This window comes from Calidris pugnax, unplaced genomic scaffold, assembly GCF_001431845.1.
Source record: "Calidris pugnax isolate Ruff unplaced genomic scaffold, ASM143184v1 scaffold188, whole genome shotgun sequence".
In the NCBI taxonomy this organism is placed as follows: domain Eukaryota; kingdom Metazoa; phylum Chordata; class Aves; order Charadriiformes; family Scolopacidae; genus Calidris; species Calidris pugnax.
In genome coordinates, this window is record NW_015091257.1 from 15,151,723 (window position 1) to 15,161,524 (window position 9,802).

Below are 9,802 nucleotides of genomic sequence, written 5' to 3' on the forward strand. Positions count from 1 at the left end.
TTCTGTTGAAGCTGTGTTACTCTATAGACAAAAACATCCCGTTCTTTTTAGTCTTTTGAGAATACAACTGCTGCTGTACTCTGTTGTGAAATTAATTTTATAAATTTGCTTCCAATTAAAAGCCCGGATACCTAAGACAGCAGGGGATATAATTAAAAGCCTTTTAAAAAAATCATGGATATAATAAAGTTAACCAAGCAATTTCAGAAATATGGTTTGTGTAATTGAGGGATAATAAAGTGATGCTTGTAGAGGTCTATGCTGGCATCTGCTCTGAAATGCAATAGACCATTTGCAAAGTTTAGAAAGACACATAAATAGGAAGATCCTTGAAAGACAAAAAGCATTCACTCCATCTGATGATATAGCCAGAGCACATTACAACTTGAAGGGAAGAGCGAAGGGAATGTTTCACTCGGCATGAAGGAATATAAAACTCATCCACACCCTTTCTTCTGAAAACAATAGCTCAACAGCTCTGAGTACTTGGCAAGTTAAGCCACGCAGGCAGTAGGAGGTATAGAGATTATGTAATTCATCAACTATCTCCCATTTTCATTAAAATGGGTCAGCACATCTTGTATATAAAATCCACTACAGGCCATATTTTCTGCTTTATCTATAATTGCCTTGCCCAGCTATGCTCAATTCTGTTCTCCCATAGCTTTTTTCCTGGAGGTGAAAGGCTTATATTTTATGGACTTGGGTTCCCTTAGGAGAACAGGCGGTTTAAAGCCTCTGGATCATGGCTGTCAAAGGTGACTGAAAATGGTGCTAAAGAGAGTCAGATATGAAATGGAAACTTATTGTGAAGAACTGGCTCCTCCTGGGCACATCCAAAGGAATCACAGCCTGACCAGGGTGGTTTTGGGGAAAAAGTAAACAGTTATAGATAGCACGGTGCTGATGGATTGGTACAGCCACCTGCTTGGCTTACACAGCCCAGGAGAGCACAGAGTACAGGGCTCGCATTTTGCTCAGTTTCTGTTTTCTCTGTGTCAGTCATTTTCTATTATTATCAAAGTTGCCTTTAAATAGAAGTGGAAGCTACCTTAAAGTCATATTGCCCCCTGCATCTATATTCTAGTATTGCTCTGAGCACAGATATGAAATAGAACAGGACCAGGCCCGTATTTTTGCTCTTCTTGTCTCCCTTACTCTTTATATATACTGAACTAGTGTGATCTGTTCACCTGTGATCCTCTTTTATAGAGGAATTTGGCTAGGTTTAAGATCTGATAGCTTCTTAGTAACGACAGCTGACTGTTTTCCAAACCTCTTGTGTAGCATTTCTTTACTGTGTATAAAGATTTCCTTCCTGAGATTTTTTTTTTTTTCTGTATTTTTTAAAGTCCTTCAAAAGGGTGTCCATATGGCAGTTATTCCATCATCTATTTCCTCCTGGCTTTATAAAGAGGATTGGTTGTGTACAACAGTTACTCTCCTTAGTTATTATAACTAATTTCTGAACTGTTTACTGGCCTTTATCTTTGGTATAGCCATAAAACAATTTTTAAATAAAATATACTGGTAAAAACTTTAATTTATTGTGATTACTCTTGCTCTCTCAGAAATGAGCAGCTGATAAATTTGCTGAAGCAGACCTGTGCGATGCTATGTTTGTGGCTGCTTTCTCAGAGCAGAACAATATGTTATAGCTTTAGCCACAAAGTGCAATCTAAAAATAATTCTGCTTTGCTCCAAAGACGTGCGTGGATTGATTATTTTTCTCCTTCAGAGGTGATTTAAGCTATTAAAGAGTAGGATGCATTCAAGAAAGGGAAATGTGATTAGATCAGGTGGATTTTAACTTTATTCTATGAGCTTCCGGATTGTAGTTGTTAGTTTGAGCTTTGAAATAAATCACTTACCACTTGCATATTTAAATAAGACTTTACTTTTGGCAAACAACTAATGTTCAAGTTTTAATGAGGAGTGGAAATGAAAAACATGACTGTCAGGTAACTTTAGTTAATCTTATTCAAGATGGATCTCTAAGTGTTTAATGCCGCTGCTCATTTTCTTTGGCATTGCAAAGAAAACACATTTCACTCAGTCGTTACAGTTTGCAGCCAAGAAATGCCAGTCTAATAAAATACCTTCAGAAGCAGAAGTTTAGATCCACATTTTGTGCAAGGTGTGAACCCACAAGGAAACAGAAAGAGATAGATAGGCTGGCTGTTGCCTGAGCTGCTGGACTTTGCAGAGGACCATCGTGTTCCTGATAACGTGGCAGGCCTTGGTGATCCTCCAGGAAGAAGAAGGGCAATTGCAAGGATCTGCCCTCTGGGGCTCTGTCTCACTTACTAACCAGTTTCTGAGATGCCTCAACCATGATCCCCTCTGCCTGACGTCTGCCTTCCTGCAGCAGCCTCTCCTGCAATATGTTCTTTCCACAAAGGAGAGCCATTTAACCCTGCTTAACTCCTCTCCTGGCCACCTTTGGCAAAGCTTCTTAAATGACTGCAATTTCTTTGCCCTTGTCTCTTCCCGGTATGCAAGTAGCCAAGAATGCCAGTGTCTCAGCCAGCCTTCAGTCAAGTCCTGGAAGCAAATGAGATTGTAATTACCTGCAAGATCTTTGGATTAAGTGCAATAGAAAGCTGGCAGCAACACAAACTGCACTTTTTAATACCTTTTTTTTTAATAATTAAAATACAAACCAGAGGAATACTACAACTTGCACAGTGGCTACTCTATCATGGTTTGAATACTGAATATGTACAATACAGTCCACAATCTAAGGATTTTAATATCGTCGCACAATTTCAATCTATAGTATCTCTTAAATGCTCTTGAAGACAGTCCTAACTCAGTTGACGAAGCTGTCAAAGGTGGGCTGTAGTTATCAGCAGCTACCTAGAAAACTTCTAAAATGTTTGAGATGGGAGGTTTTTTGAAAATGAGCAAAACCCTAAATCAATTAGGAGGTAACAAAAAAAGTTCTCATGTAAATTGTCATAATTTGATGTTTCTAAGATGAACTGGGCACCACAAAGCTGGCAACAGTGGTGCTTCAGGCTGCCTGCAGATGCAGGCAGCTGGTACAGCATCACTGCAAAAGGTTCCATGCTTTTGAAGATTTCTCCATAACCACTGAAATTATAAACATGGTTAGACTATATTTAGGGATTGTGAAATAATTCTGAAATAATCATTCACAGGGGGCAAGAGAGTGGTAATAAGCCAGGGAATGCACCCTGTCTTGTGTTCTTGTCACCAACAGCAATTCATGTTTGGGATAGAACCAGAGGCTACATCTAAACAGGGGACGTGGAATCACTGCCATACTTATGGGTCAAGAAGTGTACTGCAGCTGTCTCCAGAGGAGATACCAATTGCTTACAGTGCCCCAACCCCTTCCCTGCTTCCACAGAAAAGGGGGCAGATGGAACACACCCCAGTTTGCACAGTGCAGCGGTTAGATGCTTGGCGTGAATAAAACATTATCATTCTCATGGGTGTCTATAATTCTCCTCACTTCATCTAACTGCTGATTTCTACTTAGGGATTTAATAATAATACATGTCTGATATATTTTCCTGGCTGGAAGTCAACGGAAGAGAATCAGCAGCAAAAATGCCCGTTAGTATTGGCAAGGCATACAAAGAAGCCTTTACCAGTTGTGCTGCAAACCTAGTTTTCCTTTCTGAAGAACACGAGAGGTATTCAAGCAGGACGTTTCCAAATTAGTTGTAGCATTTTTCAGAGAATAGAATAATTTAAGTGGAGAAAAAAATCAGTGGTTGTCTCTTGTATGGGAGGTTATCTTGAAGGAGACTGGCAATGACAGTTATTAACTCAGCTGCTGTAGTTAGGGCTTGTTTTGTGAGAAAGGGTATAACTAAGATTTTGAGTAAACCTTTTCTTTACAGATGAATGCGATTATCCTATCATAAATGACTGATAAAGCTGGAAACTACAATGAATACTACTAACAAAAACGTTAGACATGGCTATTTTCTTGTATAGTGAAGAGGAAGGAACTGATAAAAATCAGTTTCAGAATTTCTCTGTTGTCTGATATGGGGATTATGAGCTTCTCTATGTTGGCGGAAGGGCTTTAGCAGATCAAGAATTAACACTATGCGACTGGCAAACAAAATCATTTGCTCACACCCCCCACAGAGACATGTTTTGGGAAGTTTTCTTTGTTCTATTAAATATGATTTCTGCACATAGGGCAATTTTTTTGAAGGGCAAAGTGCCAAATTGAGGGGTTTCTGTGGGTCTTATATTTCTGATCTCAGTTCTGATTCAGATAGTATTGCATTTCCCTAGAAGCTGAATGTCTGCTTTTGCTCTCTCTTCCCGCTCATGATGTCATATTTTCAATGAAATAATGATTAAATGAAAAACACTCACATTTCCAAGGAGACCAGCCAACAACATTTCATACCAAGTAGAACTTGCATCTCTCTATCTCTCTTTCATCCTGATAAGACTATTTGTGTTTCATGATGTTGTAGTTTTCACTGGCCCAATGTTTTTTAGTGGAGTGAAGATGCGGGTGCCCACTGTCCCACCAGCACAGTGCCCCAGAGAGATGGGGCTGCATGGGGAGGACTGGGCTCAGCCTCATCTCCCGGATGCCTTGCCTTTCCTTTTCTTCTTGGTGTCAAGCTCAGAGAAGTTCAAAGCCCAGTGTTGCTGATGGTGCACTTGTTCTTCTTGCTGAGTGAACATAAGATGACCTAAAAAAGGGAATATTTCAGCATAATGTCATTATCAGGTGGGGTGGCTGATGACTGGGGGAAGAGTCCGTTGCAGCTTTTGCTGTTGTATTTCAAGGTTTTGCCTCTTTTTCTCTCCTACCCTCCCAATAACAATGATGTAATATATTAAATTAAGTGGTAACGATGTATGAAGCTGTGGTAATCATAAAATATTTACACCCCTGGAGTGTTGTAAACACACAGTGGAGCCCTAATTAACCATAGGTAGTCTACAATTATCCCATGGTAATTACCCTAATTGGAATTGGCTCATTATGGGGAATAGAATAGAATTTGTTTTCTATTTAGTACTGAAAAACAGAGCTGGCAATTAACTAAAGGCAGCAGCCGCTTCATATGACTTAAAAAAATTAAATTGCCCTCTTAGAGCCTGTCACTGTTCCCACAATCTGAGCAGTTTTACAAACAAAACGAATAATCAAATCCAGTTTCCAAAGCGTGCGTGCTTTCATAACCTTGTCTCTGTGTCAGCATTATCAATGAATTGTGTGATTAATAACTGTGATGCACAAAGGTTCATAAAAAGCCCAGAAGGGGCTATCCAAAGCACTCAGAGATACACACATCATTTGCGGCACAAAGCTACAAGAGGAGTGGTGGGAGCAGAGAGAGAGAGAGTGCACACACTTTCTTTTGCTATGGGAATTGTTCAACAAAGAAGACGAAGAGGTTCTCTGCCTTGTTAAAGCATGACAAGCAATATTTCTGATCAGGCCTCTCCTCCCCTGGCCGTTGGGAAATCTTGCAAGCGTAAGACAGGCAGATCCCAGGCTATTTGCAAGGGAGTGATCCTACACCTGCAGAGCTGGCGCAGGGTAATGGGACCCCTCCCACAGCATGGGGTGCTTGGCCATCACCCCAAATGCTTGGTCCCAGGCCCCTGCTAGCAAGAGGGTGCAACACCTGTGTGCAGGACACTGCTGTGCTTTCCTCGTGAAGCACTAAACACGGCCAGTGCACAGAAGCGTGAAAATTCTGGCTCCCTTCCCAAGCATTCCCAAATGCTGGAAGTGGCCTTCCAGTACCTAAAGGAGGGGGACTCTTTATCAGGGAGTGTAACAGTTTTAAACTGAAAGAGAGTAGATTTAGATTAAATATTGGGAAGAAATTCTTCACTGTGAGGGTGGTGAGACACTGGACCAGGTCACCCAGAGAAGCTGTGGATGCCCCATTCCTGGAAGTGTTCAAGACTAGGCTGGATGGAGTATTGAGCAACCTAGTCAAGTGGGAGGTGTCCCTTCCCATGGCAGGGTATTTGGAACTCTATGATCTTTAAGGTCCCTTTCAACCCAAACTATTCTATGATTCTATGAAACAGGCATGTTTTCACATCAGGATTATAAAACCAGTGCCTCTCTTCCATCAAGACTGGCAGGGGAGCATGGGGAAGGCAAGGCCACCTGCTGTCAGATACTATCCTGAACCAAAGAGGTGCAATTTCTGGACTAGACTGAGTCCTGCTGACCAAGACTGTGGCCAGGCATGCGACTCTGCTGCTACTCAGCTGAGCAAAGGTGTTGCTGTTCCCAAATGCCCATCCCTGCCCCTCCTTCCCCACCTGATCCCCCACCAGCCCTGATCCCTGACACCCACCAGCATCAGGGTGTTGAGAACATGGGGGAGCAGGAACAGCTTTACCTGGGGCCGCTACTGGCAGAAGAGGATCTGTAATTGCAGCCTGAGGATTGAGGACAGCACGCTGCTGCTGTGAGGAATCTCCTGTTTCTAATTTTATTTTCCTATCTGCTCATAAATGTCACAAAAAACTAAATTAAAAAAGAAGCGTAGGGTGTTACAAAGTCCTGTCATAAAAACGTATCTTCCAAGTCATAAATTAATGATTTGTTTTCTCCATCTGGTTTGCCTGATACAAACAGGAACAGTTTGCTTTTGCTGAGAGTGGAAATGCCTCCGCTGAAATGATCTTGTGGAAGTAGGAAGACGCAAGAAGAAAACATTCAAGTAGCCTGTAGCAGCCTGCACACTGCTACGAACAGAAGGAAAGCACGCAAAAGGAAATATGACTTGGAGGACAAACACATCTGGCACATTATTATTGGTTACTCCCTACCATACAACGTGCCCTCAGCTGGTAGGTATGTAGCTGTTTCCCACAATTCTTGAAAACTGTTTTTTCACTTTCCTCCTAAGAGCATGACCTGCCTGCATTTCTGTCATGTCTGTGACTTTCAATGTTGCTGGCTCCTCAGGCCATTCTTTTCCATGCTGTTTCTATTTTTTCCAGCAATTACGCTAACTGCTACCTCCAAAGGGGAAACTAGTATTGCCAGCCATGAATGAGGTTAACTGTGAAAAGTGAGAAAAGGAAGAAGCTGGAGATATGCCTAAGCAGTATTTCTATGCCTCCACAAGGAGAACCATCCTTATGCTTTGGAGACAGTGAACCGTGTGGCTTTTTGTCAGAGTGAATCAGGTAAGTCCTGTACATCTAGATAAGTGATACGGTTTTTCTTTATTGTACAAATCAAAACTATCTAAATAATTTTATTCTGTTTTTCAAATATCTTGAAGTTGGATGCTAGCAAAAATTTGTGGCTAGATGTTAGCTATTTGCCTGCGGATATGCCTGGGAAAAGGAGGTAGGGCTACTGCACAGGGAGGTTGTTGGTGAGGTTTTCTACATCTGCATGGTGGTTTTCAGAGGACCTCAAGACCAGCAGGAGGGGAAATATGCTGGTCTCATCAGGAGAATTAGACTTGAGTTTTACCATGATCTTCACTCCTCCTTCATCTTCCTCCCAAGGTATCTCAGAACTTTAGTTTCTGGGGCTGAGGCAAGTGGAGGCATACTGGAGAAACAGATGAAATTATAGAAAACAGCGGGTTTGCTTTTCAGGATCTCAGTGGGAAGATAGCAGACACCCAACTGGAGAAAGAGCAAAAGAGCACAAAGCTCTGTACAAAGCCCAGTGTTAGACTGTATTAAAAAATGATAGATGTCCTTCACAGACATATTATAAAAATTGTATTAAAAAAAGTATGCACATGCATGTCAAATTGATCTTTTTGTTCTCTCTTAGCTTATCCACCTGTTTCTACTTCTCATGCTATCCCTTGCCTACAGCAGCTTAGTTTCAGTAGTCTTTTCTATGTCAAGCTCTTCTTTAGCTCCCAAGTGGCTCCAGCAGATCTCAGCACAGTGTGACTGGCACGCAAGACCCTGCTCAGGCTCCCCTGGGAATGGATACCCTGGCCAGGTAGCTTCATTGCCGAGAGAGCTGCAAAGTGATCTGTCAATTCAATCCCCTTCTGTTGTGCTGTCCAAGATGTTATGTTTTTATGAAGGAGCCAGTTCACTTAGCGAGTCTCTATTTTTAGGTTTGCGCTAGCAGCCCTTGGGATTTTACATTAAAGATGGAGATGAAAGGACGTCTGGCAAGGTGAAGGTCTGCATAGCCAAAATGGAGCTGGCTTCCTGGCCAGTGCTCCCACAGGGACTGCAGATGCACAAGTTGTGAGCAGTGTGGATTGTCACAGGAGACTAAGTACATTCACTCAATACTTATTCTGTTTGCCTGTTTTTGAAATACCCAAAGATTTTTAGCTTTGCATCAGTTGCATTTTATGAGCTGGTCCCCCTTCAACATTGAGGACTATAATGGCAAAGAGGGAAAATCAAGCAGAACATCTAGAAGACTGCTCAAATACCTCTATGAATCAGAGGCTTAGATAAAAAATCTAAGCAAATGTGGGTTCCTCTGGAATTAGGAAATACAGGGCAGTGCCATGCAGAAATTTTCACATCAGCTCCCTACAAGCTAACTCTGATTCTAGAAGGGATCTGGTCATCACAGCATGACCCTGCCTTGGTTCAATACCCTTCCTAAGCAGTAGCAGGTTGTATTTGCATCAATAGTCTTCTCGATTGCTTGATAATACCCCTCCCCAACATCTATCTTTAGGGCTAGTCTGAGCATTTTTACATGATACTGCATTGTGCTATATAGATGTAACCTTTAATATTTTTTTGTCTTTTGAAATAAATGTAACCACTCAATAATTGCCAAGATGACATTTAGGTATTGCTTGTTACTTTGAAATATGAATACAAGTTTCAGTTCTCTAGTAAAAAATTTATTTTTAATGGGCTCAGACATGTTGTTAAATCATTTTAGATGTTACCACTGTATTCCCATTTTTCCTTAAGTTATTCATTTGTTCCAGTACTCCTTCTTTTGGCAAGAAACTCACTTGCATAAGCTGTTGGAACAGCTTTTCACTGATTTTGAACTCAGTGATTTTTTGCTTCAGCAAAAAGAAAGAGCTGAGTAAAAGATTTTTTAGTTTAGAAATATTTCTCCTCCTCCAGGATTTTGGATGCCCATTAACTCCAGCAGGAGTGGAGATGCTTAGCACTTTGCAGCACTGACTTGCTAAACCAGAGGTGCTCCTGTAACCTTGTCCAGCTTCCAAGGAGCTGTGCTGCTGCAGTATAATTCCCACTTGTCCTCTGTTCCTCACCTTGTGCTTTTCTGATTATTTTTTTTTAGGTGAAGGCATTGGTTTTCTTGGAACAAGCTGCAAAACCTTCCCCTCCCTTTGCCACAAACATCCTACCAGATGTAATACAGCTGATTTCTCAAAAGTGTGCTTTTTCTTTCTAGTGGGCAAGTAAAGCAATGTTAATCACTAGTGGGTGTTTTAGGTAACTGAAAGCCAACCTGATGACTGAGTGATGCCTGGCAGGTGAACTCATTGATTCTTTCAGTTGTTAGTCGTTAGTTGGCATTGCTCACAGCAATGTCCTTCCTTGCTTTGCCTGCATAAAGTACTAGGGAAATCTGTAACCAAGAAGGAAATGTGTATTAAAATTATAATGCAATAATAGCTCAAGGAATTTTTACCTTCTGGGGATTCCTTCTAAAGCAATACATCACAAGGGAAAATGCAGTCCTCTGCAACAGATACTGCAGCAAAGTAAACCTTGAAGTGCTCTTGAAAGCTCTCAGTGATTCCTCTTACGGAGTGCGTTGAATGTAATGAAGGTGATAAGTGATTCACATTACTCTGTCTCATAGATATCAAACTTAACTGCACAGCTGGCT

The 9,802-nt window shown here is 41.4% G+C and overlaps 1 long non-coding RNA gene across 1 annotated transcript; it reads left to right on the plus strand.

Annotated features, from left to right (window-relative positions):
- The first annotated feature begins 6,623 nt into the window (after nucleotides 1–6,623).
- Nucleotides 6,624–9,407, plus strand: LOC106898766. Its single transcript, XR_001413969.1, has 3 exons — nucleotides 6,624–6,832; nucleotides 6,982–7,170; nucleotides 9,248–9,407. It is a non-coding gene; the product is annotated as an uncharacterized LOC106898766 (long non-coding RNA).
- Nucleotides 9,408–9,802: the final 395 nt, after the last annotated feature.